General features: G+C 43.8%; 1 protein-coding gene across 3 annotated transcripts in view; it reads right to left on the reverse strand.

Annotated features, from left to right (window-relative positions):
• The window catches only part of LOC137434896 (signal-induced proliferation-associated 1-like protein 2), a 454,554-nt gene that overhangs the window by 293,865 nt on the left and 136,435 nt on the right, over window positions 1-24,254 (reverse strand). Inside the window, exon 1 of one of the 3 annotated variants that reach the window (XM_078784966.1) lies at window positions 3,305-3,465. The exons of the other annotated variants lie outside the window; for them this stretch is intronic. The gene's annotated coding sequence lies outside the window, so the exon portion shown is untranslated. Of the gene's footprint in view, window positions 1-3,304; window positions 3,466-24,254 lie in introns of those variants that run through there. 3 annotated transcript variants of the gene reach the window in all.

The raw sequence follows: 24,254 nt of genomic DNA on the forward strand, positions 1-24,254 counted from the left end.
TTGCGGACTTTTTGGAATGCTCTGAGATTGCCTTCGGTTGGATTAGCCTTCCAAGAAGAGAAGGCAAGTTGTTTCAGAGCGACTGCCTCACCACAGGATTTTGTGTACCATGTGTGGAAAGAAGGGTAGGATAATTGAAGATGAGATGGGATGAATCTCTGCATGAGAGAGCAGGTTTCTGTGGAAGAATTCCCAGGGTGAGTTGACATTAGGGGCAGTAGATAAGGAAGACCAATCCTGAAGAGAAATGACTACTTGCAGTCTCTGCCAATGTACTCGAGCGAAATGACAGACTCACCGGCATTGAGGCAGATCTCTGAGATAGCCAGGGAGATGTTGACTCTCACAAGCACGTGATCGGATGAACCGATTCTCGAGCAGAGGAAGACCAGAACACATTTTGGAGAAGTCAAAAGGTATTCATGGGAAAGTTATTCGTAATGGAAATGACTAGTTACTTAACCAAAATTTCAAATCAAAAGGAAAAGCAAGCAAGTAATGACACTGTAAGGTTTATATCACTTTTTCCCCTCGATTGATATGCCTGAACAGTGAGTGATACATGCAAGCCATGTAGATGCAGGAAAATTAACATAAAAAAGGAAATTGGAAAACAATCAGATATTCACAGTTGGAAAATAAGCAAATTCATCTTAATTCTGAGGAGTTTTTTTTTTTTCCTGGGAAATTAATCAAATGGCATCAGTTGTAGGGAGGACTTTAAACAAACCAAAAAAAAACATTCAACTGTATGAATGCCTTTTCAGGAATGAAAGGGGAAATCGACCCCCAATAAAAAACAAAAACTAAAGAAAATCAATAATCTGGCAAATCTTCAAAACAGAGTTTGTCCGTGCTCTATTCTCTAAATGCTGAGTGTCAAGCGAGGAAGCAGCGTGAACCATTTCAAAAATGTTTGGTACGACTAGGCTAGGGTACAAACCGCAGACCTCCCATACTCACGGCGGATACTCATAATAATGAGTTGCCTCAAAGTAAATTCAACACAGGAGGAGGCCATTAGGTCCAGAAAGCCTTGCAATGGTAGCCAATATAATGGCTGTTTGTCCATTCTTTATCCTTTGTGAATGCTGAGCATCAAGCAAGGAAGCAGCACGTACCATTTGTAAATGTGTTGGTACGACTCGGCCAGGGTTTAAACCGCCGACCTCCCAGACTCAGAGCTAACGCTCAACCATTACATCACCAAGTCTGGTTCACAATACATGTATTATGTTTTCAATGCAATATTTTCAAAGAATAGATTTCAGCAAATATTCGCATCAACTTTTACATTTAAAGTTTAAAACCTTCGAGTTTCTTCCAATAACACGAATATCCAAATCAAATGAAGCTTGCGCCTTTGACAAAGCAGATGAAAAACACCTTCTCAGGTAATCCCTTATACTGGCACATTCCATCTTGATAGAGAATAATTTTATTAACCAACTAGCCGAAAGCACCCGGCGTTGCCCGGGTTATTTTTGAATGAATTTACTACTATAATTCAGCTTTTACTCGCGGCGGTAGAAGATTGACTGATATAATTCAGCTCAGCTTTTAATTGCAAAATTGGCCCAACCCGGCCGAGGCGGCCTCGACCAGCCTCACTCACCACTAGCCTATAAACCTTCCTGGGGCCCGTCCCGACATTTTTGGTTCTTTTTGAATGAATTTACTACTATAATTCAGCTTTTACTCGTGGCCGTAGAAGATTGACTACGATAATTCAGCTCAGCTTTTAATTGTGAAATGGGCCCAGCCCGGCCGAGGTGGCCTCGACCGGCCTCGCCACCTAGCCGATAACCTTCCCGGGGCCCGTCCCGACATTTTTTGTTTCAGAGGTTTCCTCCTATCTTTCACCGTTCAGGAGATTAGTGCGTGCAGACAAACAAACAAGCAAACAAACAAACAAACAAATAAAAACTTTCTTTTATATATATAGATAATCAATACTAATGTGTGAGGTTAATCAAATAGACTTATCAATCTCACCAACTCATTTCTCTTTACAGAACATGCTTGCATACTTGGGCATCTTGCATCACTTGAAAACAAAGGTGTGGGAAGACTGACTATCCATGATCACGATATGTGCATCTCAGCTTTTCCAATTTTTTTTTTTTTTTTGTATACAAGATCGAGGCTCGTGAAAGAGCTAAAATTAGCTGAAAGAGCTAAAACAATTTCTATGTAATTAAATTACATAGAAAATAGCCTTTAAATGTATGTTCTGAGATTTCTCAGAGAAGAGTAGAGAAGAGCAGAGAAGAGCAAACTGTATCTAAAACTATTTGTTACACCAGCAAACTCCCAAACTACTCATTAACACAATGCGAGGTGTCTCCTACCATTTGCCACTGGCTGGTGGGAAAATAAGCCACAAGGGTGCTCCATATATAGATATTTCAATATGAGCACATTTCACACTGAAAATCCTCTTAGACTTGGAACCTTCAATAATTTAATAATCACCAGGCACGGTAAAAACAACACGAAAAGGTTCCAAAGTAATCCTTACCAATTTGCTGTCGGTATCGCAAGCCAACGTGGTCCACCTGACTTAATGGGCTGCCTCAAGCACAGCAGAAAAATTCAAAATTGACACACACAAACACACACACACACACACACACACACACACACACACACACACACACACACACACACACACACACACACACACACACACACACCAATATCCTATAATTACACATACAAGCCTTACAATAAAAGGACAATCTGAAGATCAATAATTCGAACAACAATTAATTCTGATATGTTAACTCGATGAGTGTTAACTCAATGTACACAATTCTGATAATCAGGTCTCTCACCAAAGGTCATGATGTCAGCTGAGGCCGATAACTCTCACTTATTGATCACAGCCATTTTAAAGTGGGAATGCACATCAAAAATATGTACAAGGCGACTCATATGTTTTGTTACCCCTGCGTATTCCCACTTCCCAAATGCTTTTATTAAGATCAGACACCAATCTCATTAACTTAATTGACAAGTGAGACAAATTGACAAGAGAGTGCAATTTGCTAGCCTGAGGTTATTACCCACATGAAGCAATATGTACATCAATTATACAGGTGTCTGAATACATAAAAATCAATATACAATTCTGATAAGTATGAAATTATTTACAGCTTTCCTTTATCGCTGCCGTACCTAATGCTAACACCCACAGCTCCATCACAGAAGTTACAAGCTATAAATAAATAAATAAATAATAATTTTAAGTTGTTGCCCATTTTGTTTTGGAGAAAAATGTCAGATACAAGAAAAGCCTTACCAAATAAATAATGCACCAGCACCGACGCAGGGATCCGTGGGCAAATCACTAGCGAATGAAGAACCAAGGCAGTGCGGCACGTGGAGACCCGTTTGAAGTGCAGGAAACAGAGAGAGAGACAGACAGAGAGAGAGCACAGTGCGTGCGGGAAGCTGTGAGTCACACAAACGTCAAGCAGGCGGGGCCAAATTTTTTTTAATGTTCGCCAGATCAGCCCACAATGGCAACAATGGTTATTGGTCAGTCGGTGACAAAAAGGTTATTCATACAATCATATTTGGAGAAAAGACCAATGAAAATGACCGAAAGAGAATGATAATGCTTTTAAACCATGGCAAAGGCAGTGCGAAGCAAGCATAGTGCAGTATTTGCACGTTTAGTTTAATTGGATCACAATAACTCAGAGCCACGACCACTCACAATGACTTCAACGTTCCCACTCCACAACCCTTACATGGTGATGAAAAAATGCGCTGCTCATCTTTTATCGTGTGTAAAAGGAAACACGTGGCGTCTACATGGTCCCAGTGTTGTGCAAAAAAGGAACCATGACGAGGAAGGTCAGAACCAGCTCGTTCAGCCCTTCGAAGCCCACCAAACATTGCGCATCAAAACAAGCACCACCTTCTCAATCATCAAAGCCTGCTTCATAAAACAGCAACACAGAGGTTGTGCAAGGGCATCAGCTTGACTTATAAAACGGGTGTGGTTAAAAAAAAAAAAAACAGGACGTCAAGTAAGAGCTTTTGCTGGCACAGATCCCAGGTACACAACCATGTGTTACAGCAATTGAGGATGTTCTCAGGACTTAGATCTAACAAGTATGTTGTCCTCCCCTCGGCGATGTGCCAACTTCCCTTGCCATCTGTTAAAAAGTCAAACACAGGAAGCAAACACCTTTAAATCAAGTTGGTGTCAATTTATGGCCTGAAATCAACATGCATGCAAACAGGCGTGTTATTTAAAGATGGGCCTCATGTTAATTAAACGGCAACACCATGCGAAGCAATCGTGTCATCTCAACATACAACTGATCTTACATGCCAGGCCTGGCAAACAAACAGACCTTGTTTAGCATTGTTTGCCTATGTTAACTGTGCATCACAAAAAAAAAAAATCTGCATACCTGCCTTGCATACATTATATATATATATTTTTTCATACCAATGCTTCATAGCAATCTGCATATCTTCCGACCAAAGGAAGAGCACATCAAAATATTTTAAAGTTTTTGATAATACCAAATTAAAATTGTAAAAAAAAAATTGCCTTTATTTTTGAAGTCCTAAAGGTAGGCCCTTTTGAATAATGCGGACCAAAAACTTTCTTCATGGTGCCAAACTTAGGATTTTATCTCACGTCGTACGTTAATTTTTCATGAAAATGCCGTTGTGCAAGTTCTTACAAGGGCCTTAGATACGAGGACTTGCATAAATAAATTACCGATCTTCACAGGACATACCATGGACCTCATTTCAGGTAAAAGGTGCTAGCAGTACTCCCTCGGAGGACAGGCATGTCAGTTTACTTTCTTGGGGGAATCCACTCAATGCAAATGACACTGAGAGAGCCAGAAATGTGTCCATGGATCGATTCCTTTCTCCAGTAGATTCGCTAATGATCCTCCTGGAAAGGGCTAATAGAGCTTTGGAGGTTGACTGATGCTGTGGCTGGCAGTGTAGCAGCTGACATGGAATTAGGCAGTGGGTGGTTCAGTGGTTTTCCACAGACTGCAACATTAAATTAACGTCCCCGACACTGCAACAACTTATTTTTATTGCTTAGCCCGTTGGGCAGTGCCGTTTGGAACAGCGTATGTCTGTCCGTCCGCTGTATGTATGTCTGTATGCATGTATGTATGTATGTATGTATGTATGTATGTATGTATGTATGTATGTGGTGACATATACAAAGTATGTCTGTCTGTCCCTCACAAACGTCCACCAATCAGAGCTGAGGATCTGGTCACATGACATGGGACAGTGTTTAGTAACCATTGCAGTTGCATATTTTACTAAAAGGAAATGTAATAACCTTCGGTGGAATGTTTTGGGGTCCCATTGGGTGTCATAAGGTAGGTAGCAGGGTTTCAGAAATTCCTCAATACAATTATAATTTTGAAATGTGATCAACATGGACCTTGCTCCCGAATCCGGAAGTGAACAGATGACGGTTCGCTGGTTTGATAATATCTCGATAAAATCGTGATTTAACATTATATTTTGATACGGTATATTAATACTATAGTGTTACTTTGTGATTGGAATGATGAATGATGCTGTTTGGAATGAAAATATAGAGATATTGAGTTTAAAGCAGAATGAGGAAATGACGCAATGGTTTCCATCCGTGACATTCACGGATTCCCCATTTGCAATTTCGCCATTGTCTGGATACATTTGTCGTCCAAGTCCTTCACGAACCTGCTGTCAATGCCTGAATGTGGAATTTATTTAAAAATACGGAGCACTTAAATTATTTGCTAACTACTAACTGGTATCCCCACCCAGGTCATGCTATCCTTTTCAACTAAAGTATCAAGTACCATTGACCATGTAGGTTAGACGATCGATCTTGCTTCTATTCTGTTTTGGGTGGGGATAATTTTGGGTGGGACTATCTTTTCATCGAAAGCATTTTTAGTGGCCATCACAAGTTGCTTTGAGGACCTTAAAGGTAATAATAATGATAATAATAATAATATAACCAGAATAATTCCATTCCACATGTATATAAATATATACGCACAGTATATTGTTAAAAAAATGAGTCAGGGGTTAATGAAGGGTGAATTATTAGTTATTTCATAATTCGTATTGGAATAAGTGTTTTGTAATCCAGTTAGAAACTACCACGATCGGGCATAAATGAAGCTCTTTGTTACCATAGCCCCTGTGTCTATCTCTTTTCCCTTTGGAACCAACATTCTTAATCCTTCCACGTTGTAATTTCTCGCCTCTCCATGCAACTGCGTCAAAATGGTTATGTCCACATGAGCAGCTTCAGCCACGTTCTGTGGACATGGTGTGTCCACGTGAACGACCTCGGGGATGCTGCTGTGTGGACTTCTACTAGGTTTGGTATGTATATAATTAAGTATAATTAATAAATAATTGGAAAAGTATGCACAATTATTGCAGTAACAAAAACCTATTACAGACTCTATGACCTTTGACCTCTTGATGCCAAAATCGAATCAGTTCATCTTTGCATCATAATATATACTTGTACCTGGTTTTGGTCAAAATCCCATCACTGGTTCACAAGTTTTCACAGTAACAGAAATTTTACCAAAAGACCTGTGAACTTACATCATTACGCATACCAGTACCAAGTTTGACTTGGATCCATTCAGCCGTTCTTAGGTTTTCGTTTCCAGGACAACTTATCACGGATGTACGGACAGCCGGACAGACAACAAATAAGCATAATGCCAACAGCGACTACGTCAGCTGAGGCATAAAAAATTATAGTGTCCAGATCCGGTCTTCACCAAAATCGAATCAATTAGTCTTTGTCACACACCCAACCTGTCCACCAAGTTTCATCGAAATTCGTCGACAACTTTTGAAATACGTTATATATCGTTTTTAGCCTCATGAAATTAGTGTAGAAATGAAAATATAAAAACAAGATTATTATCGTGCTTTAAAAAAAAAGATTTATGGTAAAGAATCACTTGAATAATTCTAGTTTCCAGATCCGGATCTTCACTAAAATCTAATCAATCCGTCATTGTCAGACATCAAACCTATCCACCAAATTTCGTCCAAATCCATCCACAACTTTTTGAGATATCCTGCTTACAGACAGACAGACAGACAGACAGACACACACATGGGGTGAAAACATAACCTCCGACGACTTTCGGTGGTGGAGGTAACAACTAAATACCCAGATAAAGCATTTAACGTTGGCAAAATACTACGCATGCACGCACACACACACACACACACACACACACACACACACACACACACACACACACACACACACACACACACACACACACACACACACACACACACACACACACACCTTTGCTTATTGCGTAGACACTCGTGTTTGAGGCCACCAGACATGACTAGGAAGTATTTCACAACCACTAACATGACCTCAGAAGAGCAGTGTGTCAAAAGAAATTGTCTGGCACAAACACAAGTCCGAAGCATGTTGTTACAGCAACACAGAACCCTGGAGGTTTGCGTTCAAATTATTAAAAATGCCAACAGTGACGACTCCTCAATGTGAGAAGAAAATGCAAACAAATAATTGGCATTTCATCCCGAAGTATGATGCCGTCCCTCATTCACTCATCAGCGATCTCTCAATCTGCAGCGATGCTCCCAATTCACTTGACAAACAGTCAGGAATCTTGGGTAGTGAGGGGATGTTACATGCATTGCTCCAACAAATGAAGAAACCATTAATGGTCTTTCACTTTCCAACAAGAAATGCTATTACACAAACTAATGATTATGAAGACAGAAATGTTTCTTGGTACATTTAACAATTTTCGATTTGTTTACACATCACTGCCTGAAACAAACTGCTAAATGAAATTTTTTAATGTTTCTTTTTTTTAATATAAAAAGCAACATTTCCTCAAAACCAATTGTGTGGTTCATACAATAAAACATATACAGCACAGAAAAACTTCAATCATCCATTCCTAGCTTTGGAAATTTAATTTATTACTCTACTTGGATATATCTATATTCTATAACAGGATCCAGGAAAAAAAAAATCAATGGCACATGGAACATTTGGGCCCAAGAGGGCCAATAATTTGAGTTCATTCGAAAGTGCAAAACAAGAATTTGAGTTCATTCGAAAGTGCAAAACAAGATTTTGAGTTCATTCGAAAGTGCAAAACAAGAATTTGAGTTCATTCGAAAGTGCAAAACAAGAATTTGAGTTCATACGAAAGTGCAAAACAAGAATTTGAGTTCATTCGAAAGTGCAAAACAAGAATTTGAGTTCATTCGAAAGTGCAAAACAAGATTTTGAGTTCATTCGAAAGTGCAAAACAAGAATTTGAGTTCATTCGAAAGTGCAAAACAAGAATTTGAGTTCATTCTAAAGTGCAAAACAAGAATTTGAGTTCATTCGAAAGTGCAAAACAAGAATTTGAGTTCATTCGAAAGTGCAAAACAAGAATTTGCAATGCAAATCATGTTCTTTATGGTGGAATGAAATTGCTCAATTACTTTTAATACATTTCAGAGAAGCTGTAATAAGCACTGCTTACAAGAGCGGTATCCAAAGACGCTTTAGGATTATACGTTAGTGACGGGACGTTTCTAATGTTAAGACTACATAGCGTTTGACAGCCTGTGTTAATGACAATCCTTGATGTGATTATTGTGGATTTGCGGCAGCGAGACTTATCCTAAGAGTGTAAAGCAGCTCCTGGAATATTCTAAAAATTAATGGAGAAGAAAAAAACAAAATAAAAACGCAAGCTTACTACATATATGAACAAGCCAATTCCAAAAAGATGACGTCGTCTTGTGAGCTGCCTTAGACAGAGTAATGATGCCATACAAGAGGCAGTTATTGCACGCAGCGAATAAACGATGACGGTACATAGATATGACTTATTGGGACAGGGTAGTGTAGAAATGAAAATATAAAAACAAGATTATTATCGTGCTTTAAAAAAAAAGATTTGTCAAAACAATGTAGAGGCCATCATTAAAAAACAAAGAAAAAAAAGAAGATTTTATTAAAAAGCACGATGCAATGTGTATCTATATATATATACACACATATGTATATATATATATATATATATATATATATATATATATATATATATATATATATATATATATATATACAGACTTGGCATTTAATATGGAATATTTTTTTTGTAGGGGTGAACTTACTTTTCAAGATGTCTTAGAACCAAAAGTTCATTGGAATTATGTTGAAATTATTCTAGATTTTGTTAATGTGACCTTTAAAAGAAACAAAAACCACATTTGACATTTCGAAACAAATAAATTGATCCTTGAAAGTGATGTAAACTGATATCGAACTCAATTCATGGACAGTACTGTGTTAAACCTCTGTACGTTTTCCAGAAGTATCTCTTTATTTTGCACATTAGCCAAAAAAAATTTTAACAAAAACAAAAGTTGAATTACGACTGGGATTACGGACAGTAAAATTACAGTTCAGTACTTCGTGTGACCCCCACGAGCATTCAGGAGAGCACGTACACGTTGAGGAATGTTGTTCACGAGATTTGCCAAGGTTTGGACAGGAATTGCTTGCCATGCAGTGACAATAGCCTGCTGCAATTCACGCACAGAGGTCGGCTGCTGGTCCAAGTGGTCGATTTGACGCGTTAATTCTGCCCACAAGTTCTCTATCGGATTCATATCCGGGGACATGGCAGGCCACTCCATATGCTCTACACCACGGTCAGCAAGAAAGTGTTGGATCATGCGAGCACGATGAGGCCGTGCATTGTCATCTTGGAAGACAAAGTTTCCTCGAAAGGCTGCACGAGCAAATGGAAGCAATGTTTCTTCCAGAATGGCCCTGTACTTGAACTGGTTCAGGTTTCCATTCAGAACAACCAGGTCAGTTTTGCCCCCTGCATGAAAAGCAGCCCAAACGGTCACCCCATCACCTCCAGCTTGGACTCTTGGCACGATACAATCTTTGTTGTAGGCTTCATGCACTTGTCTGTGCACTCGGACGCAGCCACCTTGACGATAGACCAGAAATCTAGACTCGTCACTGAAGATCACATGATTCCAGTGTCCTGGCTGCCATTGACGGTGCTCTCTCGCCCACTGCAATCGGCGCTGGCGGTGTTGTCTGGTCAGGCGTGGCTTTCGCAGGGGACGCCTGGCACGATAGCCTGCTTGAACCAGTCGTTGGTTGACTCGCCTTCTGGCTACAGGCACATTTGTCAGTTGCTGCCACTCAGCCCTAAGCCGATTAGCTGACTTGGTACAGCCATTGCGGACTAACCGGTGCAGCTGGCGATCATCCCTCCTTGTGGTTCTGCGGGGACGTCCTGGCCTCGGTATTTGAGTAGGGACACCCCTCTGAGCATTTCGTTTCAGGATCTTTGACACCTGACCTTGAGTGATGCCATACTGCCGAGCAATAGCACGCTCTTTCATGCCGTAATTTCGTAGAGCCACCACTCCATGACAAACAGCATTGTCGAGTTGACGGACCATCTCCAGAGGAAGCGGAAATAACTTTTGGAGACGTGCAGCAGTTGTTTTCCACTAATACAGAACGCAACAACCCTTGTATACCCGACTGTGAAGCCAATCGTCAAATGCACCTGTCCATACATTTTGCCATGCCACCTGTGATATAATCCTGATGTTGACTTCTTGCTGCGACAGACAATCAGTGACATGGTTCTTTTAACAAATAAATCACCAAAGTGGAAAAGAAACTCACCAGATTGATAGACTGAGTTAAGAAAGTAAACCCAAGTCAAGAAAAAAAAAATATTCCATATTAAATGCCAAGTCTGTATATATACATATATATATATACATATGATACATATATACATATACATATGATATGTATATATATCTATATATATACATATCACACATATATACATACACATGTATATATATACAGATATATATATTGTTGCGGATATGGGATTTGGCCTCCATCCATATCCGCTTGTAAGTATTCCCCTATTTCCCCAATACTCCCCAACTATCCCCAATCCCCCATTCCCTAGTCCCATTGTCTGTAAACAACACTCTGTAGAACCGACCTTCCCCTTTTTCCCCCATTAAATGTCGTGCCCAGGTTCACCGCATCTCACGTAGACAACTATAGGACATCTTGCTAGTTATTCTTAGTCTATGTCAGTTAAGGACTCGTTTCCATTAATTCTGACTCTTCGTTGCACCAGAATGTGATTGTATGGCACCAGTAGTGAGTTTAGGACCTCCCCATACCTCCTCCCATCTTTCTCATGGAACAACAACAACAACTACAACAGCGCGCGGGGAGTGTGCGTCCTCACTCCGGCTTGGTTAGCCGCCATTGCCCATGTGCTCGACGGGGTTACCAAATAGGGGCTCCCTGTCAGCTCCTCGTCAAGGGCGGAGCCCGGTAACCCCCGCACCCAATGGAAGCGGCGGACCGATTCCATCTGGGGCGGAGCTAACGAGCCGAGGGCGTGTCTCTCCCCGCTGGATATAGGCAGCCACTTACCGGAGGTGACGTCAGATGCGCCCCCAGCTTGAAGAGAACCAGACGCCACCTCCAGCGCGACGATACCTCCCTGCATCTTTTGGACCGCGCTATCCTGTCCCTGAGCCAAGGTGCACCTTGTGCTGTCCAGCGACTACCTGCCCTTCCTTGCCATCAATCCCTGTGTGAGTCAGTCTTGTCCCGTTTATCTGTGGTCTGTCGGGGATAAGATAAGTGTGTCTAAGTGCCTACCTTCCTATGCTGTACCTCTTGTCCTTGTAATCTCAACGCTCTGCATACAAATATTATAACCTCCTCCGGAGGTCTTGAGAACTGTACCCCTGTTGTCATGTCATTTAACCTAGCCGTTGTGTCCTTTCCTTCATTGATCTAGCGTAGCGCGACTCGGCCAACGTTCGAGTATAATCGGGTAAACTGTGCAGACGCGGTCATACCAAACCGCTCGGTAAACTAACATCCAAAACCGCGTCTGTAACATTTGGTGTCGGGAAGTGGGATTCGATCCGGAGCGCGTTTCACGCGCTCGAAATTATAACAGCGAAATTTAATTGTGTTTTACAAAAAAAAAAAAAAAACCCGAATTTTGAAAGTCGCGCTATGGCAGACCAAGACGGCTGGGTTCCGGTAGAAGAGAGTGAGGCAGGGTCGATCCAGGACCAAAATGAGGGACAAGAGGAGAGCGAAGCAGTGAGGGTAGCAGATTCGCAAAATAGCGTCGTCGCGCACGGGGTAGCAGACGCACAAAATGGCGCCTCGCACATGGCCACGGCGCCCACGCCCGCGGCCGTAGTAGCGCCGCTGGTAGATTTGGACCTTTTTTTCATACAAATGAAGGCCCTTATGGCCCAAAATAGCGAAGAAATGGCAAGCAGAATGATGGGGGTAATGGGGAACCGGATGGATGCTCAGAGTGAGCGATTGGAGGGCCAAATGGGGGTAATGGGGAACCGGATGGTAGCTCAGGGTGAGCGATTGGGGGGCGAAATGGGGTCCAATAGCGAGAAATTGAGGGATGACATGGGGGCCCAGATCGGAGGGTTAGGGAGTAGAATAGAGGGATTAGACAATAGATTAGGGGAAATACAGGAGGGGTTAATGGGGGTAGAAAACAGAATGGCCGCTCAAGAGAATCAAATGGAAGGGATGCAAGAGGGGTTAGAGGGGTTAGAAAGCAGTATGGAAGGCAAATTGAGGGACATGAGGGACCAAGCGGAAAGGGAAGTTAAACAAATGGGGCAGCAGATAGAGGAGGTCAGAATGGGGGTAGAAACCAAACTGGATGCTCACAGGGAGGAAATGGAGCAGATGAGGGTGGCATCTGGGCAGGAGATGCAAGTGATGGGAGAGGAGATCAGAAGAGGAGTGAGTGAGGAGGTCGGAGGAGTGCGCGAGGAGGTGAGGCACTGTAAGGAGCGCATGGAGAAGGAGGTGAGAAAGGGGACTGTAAAATTGCAAGGTGGTATAGAGGAGTTGACGCTGGGAGTAGAACAACTGACAGTGGGACAAAAGGAGTTGGGGGACCAGGTAAAGAAGAACACAGCGGTAATAGAGGGTTTAAAATCGACACAGAAGGAGATGAAAAAGGACGTAGGGGTAATTAAAAAAGAGTGTCAGACGGTACATGAGGACCTGACGAGGAAAATGGACAAGGTGGTAGAGGTGATGGAGGTTAAAGAGCGGGAGGTGCGGGAGCACATAGAAAAAAATAAAGTGGAGTTAGAGGAAGAACTTAAAGGGGCGCACGAGGAGATGAAGGAGGTGAAGCAGAAATTAGAAGAAGTGGAAGAAGGGGTGAGCGAAATTAAGAAGCGACGGAGAGAGGATAAGAAAGAGATAAAGGAGGAAGTAAAAGAATTGGTCCAAAGTCTGTGTTCGGATCGTGATGATGTGCTCATTAACCGGATGAGGGATTCGCAGGTGATGGAGGAGAAGCGAAGAGAAAGAGGACCCGGTGTAAGTGGTGACCAATATGGTCGTGCGTATGATGCGCCAGGTGATTTAAGGAGCTTGGGGGTCGAGATGGACCCGGGTGTCCGTGAGAGGCCGTTGGTGAAGTGTGCGACAGGTCTGGTGTGCGAAGAAGGAGGTGTGCGAGAAAGTCCGACCCTGGGGTGTGTGAGGAAAAAGTGCGTACCAAGGAGTGAGGGTGCTGGCGAGAGTGAGTCGGTCGTAGCGCGTGTGCGAGGGAGCACATGGAAGCGCGGTGTGGTAAGTGTTACAGAGGGTGTGACGGGAGAGTGTGCGCAAGAGTGTGCGCGAGAAAGGTGTGTGACGGACAGGTGCATGGGGAAAGAGTGCGCTGTCAAAGGCAAGGAAGAATGCACGCCTGTGGTGAGTGTTACAGAGGATGTAACGAGAGAGGGTGTGCGAGAAAGATGTGTGACGGACAGGTGCATGGGGAAAGAGTGCGCTGTCGAGAGTAAGGGTGAGTGCGCTGTCAAGAGTGGAGGTGAGAGTAGTAAGAGTGACACAGAGCGTGAGTTGGTTGTGACAGGTGAGAAAGGAAGCACACCTGGAATGGTAGAGCGTGAGTGGGAATGCACGCTGGAATTGGTAGTGAGGCACGTGGTTGGGTGTGCGAGTGAGGGCACACCTGTGATTGTCACAGAGGAGGTGACCGAGGAAGGGGCGCGAAGAGGTGTGTTGGTGAGGTGTGCGAGCGACGAATGTGTGCCAAGGTGTTCGGTGGTCAGGTGTGTGACCAAGGCTGTGAGTGGAATGAGTGTACCTGGGTGTGTAAGGAAAGGTATGAGCAAGCAAGGGGTAGCGTATGCATGTAAGCATCCAGGTGAAGCATCGACGGTAACCGGGTTAGAGGTTAGGTCGACTTTTAGCCGAATCGGGCCCTCGGTGCGTGCCGGGCCTCGCTTTGAACGGCCGCGTCCGTGCTCCACTAGGCGGAGCGGGCAGCTGGATAGGAAGGGTCGTCATGGCGACCACTTTTTGTTGAGGCATTCCGGCAGGTCGAGATCGGGCCATGGGATGGCTCTGTGCCGAGATGGTGCGTGGGACCTCGGCCCGGGTAAACCTCCTTCCCTGCCCCGAATGCGGGACGCATCCAGCCGCTGGCACAGAACAACCCGCATTCATGGCTTGGCTGTACGCAGCCGAGCTTTAGAGGTAAATTGGCGCACCGAGAGGCATTAGTAAGTAGACTGTAATGACGAGGATAGTGTTTTGGCCCCGAAATTAGAAAAACAAAATTTGATGATTGGCAAAGGATTGGCAGTAATGATTGGCAGATGATGGGCAGTGATTGGCAAATTTTTGATTTGTTGAAATTTGATGTGCAAAATTGGATTGATGAGCGATGGGCCCGGTGGGTAAGGGTGGCATCCCTGCCACCCTTCCCATGTGGGGCAAATGCGCACTAGTTTATGGGGTGTATGGCAGTGAAAACTAACCCGGGTGGGTTAGGTTATATTGATAGGGATCTAGCGAAGATGACATTAGGTGACGTTAAGGTTAGTTAGTGACTGATACCTGTAGTGGGGACGCAGGTAGTTCAGTGTGGATGATAATGACGAGGGAGCGCAATAGTTTAAAGGGACGACTGGGAAGCGCAAGTTTCAGAGGGGAGTAGTTAGATGAGATGATGCCGTGTGGTTGAGAATTGAACAGGTGTGATTGCACAGGTGTGCAACTGGACAGGTGTGTGGAGCAGTGTGTGAGTAGTGAGTGTTGTGGATCAGCGCGAATGCGCTTGGGGAGAGAAGGGTGCAGGCGGCACCAAGAGTGAGAGCACAGGTGTGCAAGTACAGGTGTGTGGAGAGAGTTGGAGTAAGTGGTACGGAGTGGTGTGCATGGTGCGAAGGTGTGAATGGGGGAAGAGTGGACCCCCATCACGGATACCCGGGGCGGGTAGTGTAAGTGTTAGGTAGAGGGTATAGGTAAATTGTGGTTGGATATTGGCATTTGTGGTGCGGTTGCAGAATGGTATTGTGGATGGGTGCATTAGTGTTGTGGAAATGGCTGGGCGTGTAGCCTGTTAGTGTGTGTAGTTGGTTTGGCACTCCACCACTGTGAGGATGTCGGCCAGGTGAGGCCGCAGGTGGGCTCTGGGAGCCGGTAGTAGTTGTTGTGGATGGGGCCCGAGGATCCGGAGGACGGACCCGGGTAGCCCAGTGCCAGAGAGGGCACCGAGTGGGGAGAGCGCCAGAGGGCCTTCCCCAGGTAGTTAGGTTAGGGTAAGGAGCAGGTAAGCTCGGAGGCAACTGCAGTGGTGGAGGTGTGCAGGTGGGTAGACCTGCTGGGAGAGCTACACGTCGCGGCCCAGAAATTGTGCGAGGGCACCGGGAGATGAATCGGGGGAGTGAGACCCCAAATTGAAAAGCACCACAGTTTGGTCAATGGGAATTCGTTTTTAGAACCCATAGTGTAAGAGGGCCAATGGTTTGGCAGGAGAAAGACCCCGGGTAAGGTAAAGTTGTTAAAGTCATTTAGGAAATAGTTAGGATTGATGAACCTGTCGCACCATACGCAGCCACTTACCTGTGGTGATGATGACTCCACACCTGTGTTTTCTTTGTTCTGTTGCAGGAAATGAGAATTGCTGTTGGATTTGTGAGACGCATCACGACGTGGATGAGACATTGGGGTGATTCCATCTCTCCCTCCCTAGGAGGGACTGATGATGAATTGGTGATGGCAAATTATGATGTTGAGTTGGAGATGGCAAATTGTGATGAGAGTTGGAAATGGCAAATTTGATTGGTTAGGAGGGAGAGAAGACGAATTTGGTTTATGGGAGGAACGGGGAAGACAGTAGGGACGTTTGTTGATTTGTAAAGTAGATGTTTATGGGTAGTGTTGTGTTTTGTGAATACAGTAAGGGGTAAGGGAGGGGCCATGTAGGTTACCTGGTTGGGGGGGGGGGCGTACGGTAGGAACGTACCTGTCTCACCTGGTTCCATGTGCCCCCAGTGTGCGTCATCTTGTATTGCGTGCACTTTTGCGCCCTTACCACCTTACTCACTTGTCTTCTTCTTTTGTCTCCCACCTCCGAGGATCTGGCTTTGGGGCAGAGAGAGAGGAGAGAGAGGTGCTGGCTCCGCAGTTGTGGGCCTGTACTTTCGCTGCTTGCTGCCTGGATCGATACACCATATGGACCGCAATGTTTGTGGCCACCCACCATGGACCGCAGTTCTTTTGCGGCCAAGCACCACCCGTGGAAGGACCTATGGGTCAACGTGGCACCTATGCCATACAGGTGAACCACTAATAGTTGGCCCCCTGACGGCCACAATAAAGAAATGGACGCGGTTGGCGCCTTTCTTTATTTTTAAAGAAGCAAGAAGGCCAAGTGCTTCAAGGAGGCAAGACCAGCGGCAGAACATCGGCCGGCTGCGACACCACCGGTGACTAGAAACACTTTATTGGTGCACCGGATGGTGCTGACTGTACATGATGGGGTGGTGCTTTTGGTGCTTGGAAGGGGTGCTCTGCACATTATTAAAGGCCGTAGGGCCACAGAGCACTCGTGGGTTGGTGTATCGATGCTGGCATGCGTGCTCTCTCTATGCATAACATCTGCATGTGTTCCTCCAAAAACAGGTCCTGGATCGTAGTGTAAATATCAGCGTAGTCTTGTGTAAATAATGCTCCCTACCGGCTGTATGTTTAGTTTGAGAATTCTTTCCGCGATCGGTTATCCTGTGGGTGTGTTTCTGTGAGGAGAAGGGTGCAACGTCGCAGGGGGACATATTTACTCATTTGTGAACATCTGTAAAACTGTCGCACTCAGGGTAGAGTTAATAGTAGAGGGAACTACATCTGAGTGCCACACTAAAGTAGGTAAAATTTATCGGGTCGGGACGCCCCGAGGGTAGAGAAGGGTGCAATGTTGCGGATATGGGATTTGGCCTCCATCCATATCCGCTTGTAAATATTCCCCTATTTCCCCAATACTCCCCAACTATCCCCAATCCCCCATTCCCTAGTCCCATTGTCTGTAAACAACACTCTGTAGAACCGACCTTCCCCTTTTTCCCCCATTAAATGTCGTGCCCAGGTTCACCGCATCTCACGTAGACAACTATAGGACATCTTGCTAGTTATTCTTAGTCTATGTCAGTTAAGGACTCGTTTCCATTAATTCTGACTCTTCGTTGCACCAGAATGTGATTGTATGGCACCAGTAGTGAGTTTAGGACCTCCCCATACCTCCTCCCATCTTTCTCATGGAACAACAACAACAACTACAACAACAGCGCGCGGGGAGTGTGCGTCCTCACTCCGGCTTGGTTAGCCGCCATTGCCCATGTGCTCGACGGGGTTACCAAATAGGGGCTCCCTGTCAGCTCCTCGTCAAGGGCGGAGCCCGGTAACCCCCGCACCCAATGGAAGCGGCGGACCGATTCCATCTGGGGCGGAGCTAACGAGCCGAGGGCGTGTCACTCCCCGCTGGATATAGGCAGCCACTTACCGGAGGTGACGTCAGATGCGCCCCCAGCTTGAAGAGAACCAGACGCCACCTCCAGCGCGACGATACCTCCCTGCATCTTTTGGACCGCGCTATCCTGTCCCTGAGCCAAGGTGCACCTTGTGCTGTCCAGCGACTACCTGCCCTTCCTTGCCATCAATCCCTGTGTGAGTCAGTCTTGTCCCGTTTATCTGTGGTCTGTCGGGAATAAGATAAGTGTGTCTAAGTGCCTACCTTCCTATGCTGTACCTCTTGTCCTTGTAATCTCAACGCTCTGCATACAAATATTATAACCTCCTCCGGAGGTCTTGAGAACTGTACCCCTGTTGTCGTGTCATTTAACCTAGCCGTTGTGTCCTTTCCTTCATTGATCTAGCGTAGCGCGACTCGGCCAACGTTCGAGTATAATCGGGTAAACTGTGCAGACGCGGTCATACCAAACCGCTCGGTAAACTAACATCCAAAACCGCGTCTGTAACAATATATACATATGATACATATATACATATGATATATATATATATATATATATATATTTATTTATTTTTATTTATACATATATTTTTTTTTTTTATTATTATTTATTTATTTATTTATTTATTTATTTATTTATTTATTTATTTATTTATTTATTTATTTATTTATATATATATATATATATATATATATATATATACAGTGGTACCTCGGCTTACGAGTGCCCCAACGTACGAGTTTTTCGGGATACGAGCCGTCGCTCGGGCGGTTTGTTGCTTTGGGATACGAGCCGAGATCCGATGTACGAGCTCAAAAAATTTATTTTTTTGAATTTTCCGGTTGTGGCTTCCGGTTCCGGTCACGTGGTTATCTTGCCGTGAAAGCATCTCTGCTTGGATATAAAACACGCAATCGTCGAAATACATGAGCGAGGAATCTCCTTGCTCCAGCCGGTGACGTCATCGGCGGGGATCCCCGCCTCCAGAGTGGCTGGTCACGTGACCGCCAAAGCGTGTCGCGCGTGCGGGTATAATGAGCTACACCTGTGGATCACGTGACCACGGAAGCACGCCTCGCTTGAGAGGCATGGCTTTCGGTTTGCGTTTTGCTTTATAAGGCGCGATAAATGGGCTTTTGAGTGTTAGCGGTTCATGGCGTTGACGGTTCATGGCGGTTCATGACGGTTCATGACGGTTCATGACGGTTCATGGCGTTGACGGTCAAAAACCCATTACATCAATTTTACCAGGCACTGTACAGTAAGTACAGTGGACACCAAATGCACGGTGGAAGGCTAGAAGTAGAAGATCGTCCAAGACAAGTGAGAATAAGCCATACTTTGGAGATGACGTCATTCGCTGGTCCGATAACCAAAGATGTGGTATAAAAAACCAGGTGAGCTAACAATGCAGCAATGAAGGAATTCGGCCAAGGCACCGGCACACAACGACCTACCTACATCGAAAGACTCAATGCCAATGGTGACAGAAGCCAAGACGGCCGGCTTAAACACCGCCGAAAGACCACGGTGTACCAACTTACGATGCAGAACATCTTGCACTTAATATGATGACAACAGGTGCCATCCTCTGACGTACCATTACAGGTACAGGTACAGTACACGTGAGCACAGAGCAAAAGTTCACTGAAACCGAGATTAAGAAAAAAGAAAAAACACCTCGTGGTCCGTGCTCGATATCCGAGTTTCAATCTTTTCAAACACATGATGCTCTCGGTCACGGTATCTCCTGCGAGCTGCTTCTCCTTCAACCACACAAACAACAACTTCTCCATATCTTTCATGGATAGAGGTCCAGAGCTTTGAAATAATCGTAACGCCCTTGGCTGGCGTTATAGCCTTTATGGACTCCTTCTGCTTCAAAATCGTACATATCGTAGAAGGAGTACGATCGTACTGCCTCGCCAAGTCGACAACACGCACACCTCACCTGGCATGCTCTTCTCCTCTGCTTAATAAAACCAGTTTATTTCTTTACATTCTCTTGTATTATGTACAGTATATACGAGGTCGTGCTTGTTTATACATTATTTGTTATTTATAAAGTACATTTTTGTTATTTAAAAGCACCTAACAAAAAAAATTGGTGTTTTTTTTTTGAGGCTGGAACGGATTAATAGCATTTCAATGCATTTTAATGGGAAAATTTGCTTTGACTTACGAGCGATTTGGCTTACGAGCTCCGTCACGGAACGGATTAAACTCGTAAGCCGAGGTACCACTGTATATATATATATATATATATATATATATATATATATATCTATAATTTCCAGTAATCTCTGTGTGTTTGTTTGTACGTTTGTACGTTTTGTACGTTTGTTTGTTTGTCTGTGACCGCTGTTTCTCGACAACCACGGGTCCGATATACTTTAAACTTGCAGGTATATTGCTGGGGACCCGAGGATGTGCCTTTTCAAGGTTTGAAATTAATCGGGACAAGTACTTACCGAGCTATGGCGATTTAGCCGTTCGCCGTTCGCTTTGGCGTTGCGAATGACCAAACCATTTTTTTTTTTTTTTTTTTTTTTTTTTTTTTTTGTATACAAGATCGAGGCTCGTGAAAGAGCGAACATTAATCACACAGAAAGACAAACCGACACATAAAACATATAACATAGGGAGCGGTAGACAAGATGGGGGGAGAGGGGGAAGGACACAAACACAACATTTGAGAGCAGGGACCGAGAGACATGGAGACATCGAGAGATCTGAGAGAGGGCGAGGGCTTTGGGGGGGGGGGGGGGCATGGGAAGGGGGCGGTGGGAGAGGTATAAAACATATGGACACTGCCAGGACTTCCAGGAAAGAAGTTGGAATTTCAAACAAGGTGGATCTGGGGTGAATTAGCGGGGGTAGAAAAGATCAAGGTTTTGGATGGGGGAAGATAAGAGATGGTGGTGAACAGCTGTTTTAAAGACCTGGAGGGAGGAGTGGGATTGAAGGGAGTGAGGTAGTTTGTTCCAGAGGCGGGAGAAAAGAGGAATGAAAGAGTGAAGGTGAGCGGAGAGCCGAGATTTCGGCAGTTTAACCATCAGAGGGTTGCTGGCAGATCTTGTGCGACCTGTAGGAATATTTGGGGGACAGAGCACAGAGAGAGCTGGGGGTGCAAGGCCGGAGAGGAGTCGGTAGAAGACAGAAAGACCACCTACCTGCCTGCGGTGAGTGAGTGAAAGGCCCTCAGAGATAGCTTCATCGCGGGAGATTCCAATAATTCTGAAAGCTTTGGTTTCAACAGCGTGAAGCCGAGCTAGGTGTGAGGCAGGAGCACCGGCCCATAGGGGAGAACAGTATTCCATTGAGGATAGAGGGGGGGGTTCTGTGGTCGTTGCGAATGGACCAAACCATTCATGTAAATAGAGGGGGGGGGGGTTCTGTGGTCGTTACTGCCACGTGGTTTCAAAGTTTTTTTTTTGTTGTTGTTGTTTGCACGCATGTTTTTTTGCACCCACGTACGGGCACGCCCTAGGATGTTTACACACACACACCCTTACACAATTTTTTTTTTTTTTTTTTTTTTGGCAAGGAACGGGCACCCACGTACGGGCACGTCCTAGCTTATATATAGTACGGGCATGCCCTAGTATCTATAATTCCAGCAATCTCTGTGTGTATGTTTGTATGTTTGTATGTTTGTATGTTTGTATGTTTGTATGTATGTTTGTCTGTGACCGCTGTTTCTCGACAACTACCGGTCCGATATACTTGAAACTTGCCAGGTATATTGCTGGGGACCCGAGGATGTGCCTTTTCAAGGTTTGAAATTAATCGGACAAGCAGTTACCGAGCTATGTCCAAAAAACGATTCAACCAATCAGAGAGCAGCGAGCTATCACGTGTGCCGAACGTGGCGAACAGACTCTGCCTCGGACGGCACATTTGAGAGCGTATTCATTTATTTCACGTCTGCAAACTATGTTGGCGTTAAACTATGTTTTAAAACTAATAAAAACTAATTTGCGATTCATCGTAACTGCGATATACGACCTTCCGTGAGAGCGTGCGCCATTACGGATAGTAATTCAATTAAAAACATAAAAACATTGTCCCAATTCAGTCAGAGCGAAGGGCGTTGTTTTAAGCGAAGAGCGTTTTATTTTTCCCCTTAAATTCAGTCGCCGGACGGTGAAAGCTTTTTTTTGGGGGCAGCTACTGGCAGCCACGTACGGCCAATCACAGGACACGTTGTTGTGTCGATGTGCCGTGTTGTTTTCCCTCGCGGTTTGGAATGTTTTTCCTTTTCATTTTTTTTCTCTTCCTTACGGAAGTACGGGCATTTCCTTAAATTTGCGATTCTTTCGCTTTCCTGCGCGTTTGGGCACGCTATGGCGATTTCTTTACCAAACTCCGCAAGCCGTTCGCTTTGGACCAAACCATTTCATGTAAATAGAGGGGGGGGATTGTCACCGTACTCGCAAGCCGTTCGCTTTGGACCAAACCATTTCATGTAAATAGAGGGGGGGGATATAATTTTAGATATAGATATAGTACGGGCATGCCCTAGTATATATATATATAAAAGCAAAGATTTGCGGTTGCGAGTATATCCAAATGACTCCATGGTAAGATCTCCAACCTTTAATTGAACAAACAATGACTCAACGTTTCGATTAACAACATGTGAAGCCACACGCCTCCGTTAATCTTCCTCAAGAGTGATAAAATCATCTCAACATCCCCTTACATGCGCAGTGGGCGGGGTATATGCAAAGTGGGGTGGGCAATGCTGGACAGCCAATGAAACCGTATCACACCGCTCTCGTGAACGTAGACGTTACCGACCAAATTCAAAAATTAACCGCATATTAACAGCTCAAAATAATCCTGTAAGCAATGCTGGATTATAACGCAAGTGTTGAGAAAATCCGGAACAATCATTACATTTAATCAGAAGTTAAACTTGCAAACAATTAAATTGTAAATTAAATTAAAACTGTAAATATATTAAAGCCAAAAATTTTTAAGACAAAATAAAATTGTCACATTATCAAGATCATCACATGTGGCCCTATGCAGTAAAGGTGAATGCGGGAAGGAGGTTGGTTTTAGGGGGGATAAAATGGGGGGGGGGAACCAGAGGGGGTTGGAAGTGGAGGGGGGGGGGTGTGGGAGAGGGCCACACTTCGATTTATACACCATTTTATCCCCCCTAAAACCAACCTCCTTCCCGCATTCACCTTTACCGCATAAGGCCACATGTGATGATCTTGATAATGTGACAATTGTATTTTGTCTTAAAAAATTTTGGCTTTAATATATTTACAGTTTTAATTTAATTTACAATTTAATTGTTTGCAAGTTTAACTTTTGATTAAATGTAATGATTGTTCCGGATTTTCTCAACACTTGCGTTATAATCCAGCATTGCTTACAGGATTATTTTGAGCTGTAATATGCGGTTGATTTTTGAATTTGGTCGGTAACGTCTCCGTTCACGAGAGCGGTGTGATACGGTTTCATTGGCTGTCCAGCATTGCCCACCCCACTTTGCATATACCCCGCCCACTGTGCATGTAAGGGGATGTTGAGATGATTTTATCACTCTTGAGGAAGATTAACGGAGGCGTGTGGCTTCAAATGTTGTTAATCGAAACGTTGAGTCATTGTTTGTTCAATTAAAGGTTGGAGATCTTACCATGGAGTCATATATATATATATATATATATATATATATATATATATATATATATATACATATATATACACATATACATATATATACACATATATATATATATACACATATATATATATATACACATATATATATATATACACATATATATATATATATACATATATATATATATATACATATATATATATATATATATATATATATATATATATATATATATATATATATATAATATATATATATATATATATATATATATATATACTATATATATATATATATATATATACTATATATATATATATACTATATATATATATATATATATATATATATATTGTTACAGACACGACTTTGATGTTAAAGTGGGCCGAGCGGAATGGCCGTCGTGTCCGCACAAATTACCCGACTATACTCGACGTTGACGAAGTCGCGCGATGCTGGCTCAATAAGAAAAAGAAGACACCCGGCTGGATTACAATAACACAATACGACACCAGGGGTTCAGTTCTCAAGACCTCCGGAGGAGGTTATATTAAGGCGGAAGGTTAGATTACAACTACAAGAGGGACAGCATAGAAAGACAAGCACTTAGACACAATCTTATATTATTCCCAACAGACGACAGGTAAACAGGACAACGGCTGACTCACACGGGGATTGATGCAAAGGACAG

Source organism: Myxine glutinosa, chromosome 9 (genome assembly GCF_964187855.1).
Source record: "Myxine glutinosa chromosome 9, kmMyxGlut1.1, whole genome shotgun sequence".
NCBI lineage: Eukaryota > Metazoa > Chordata > Myxini > Myxiniformes > Myxinidae > Myxine > Myxine glutinosa.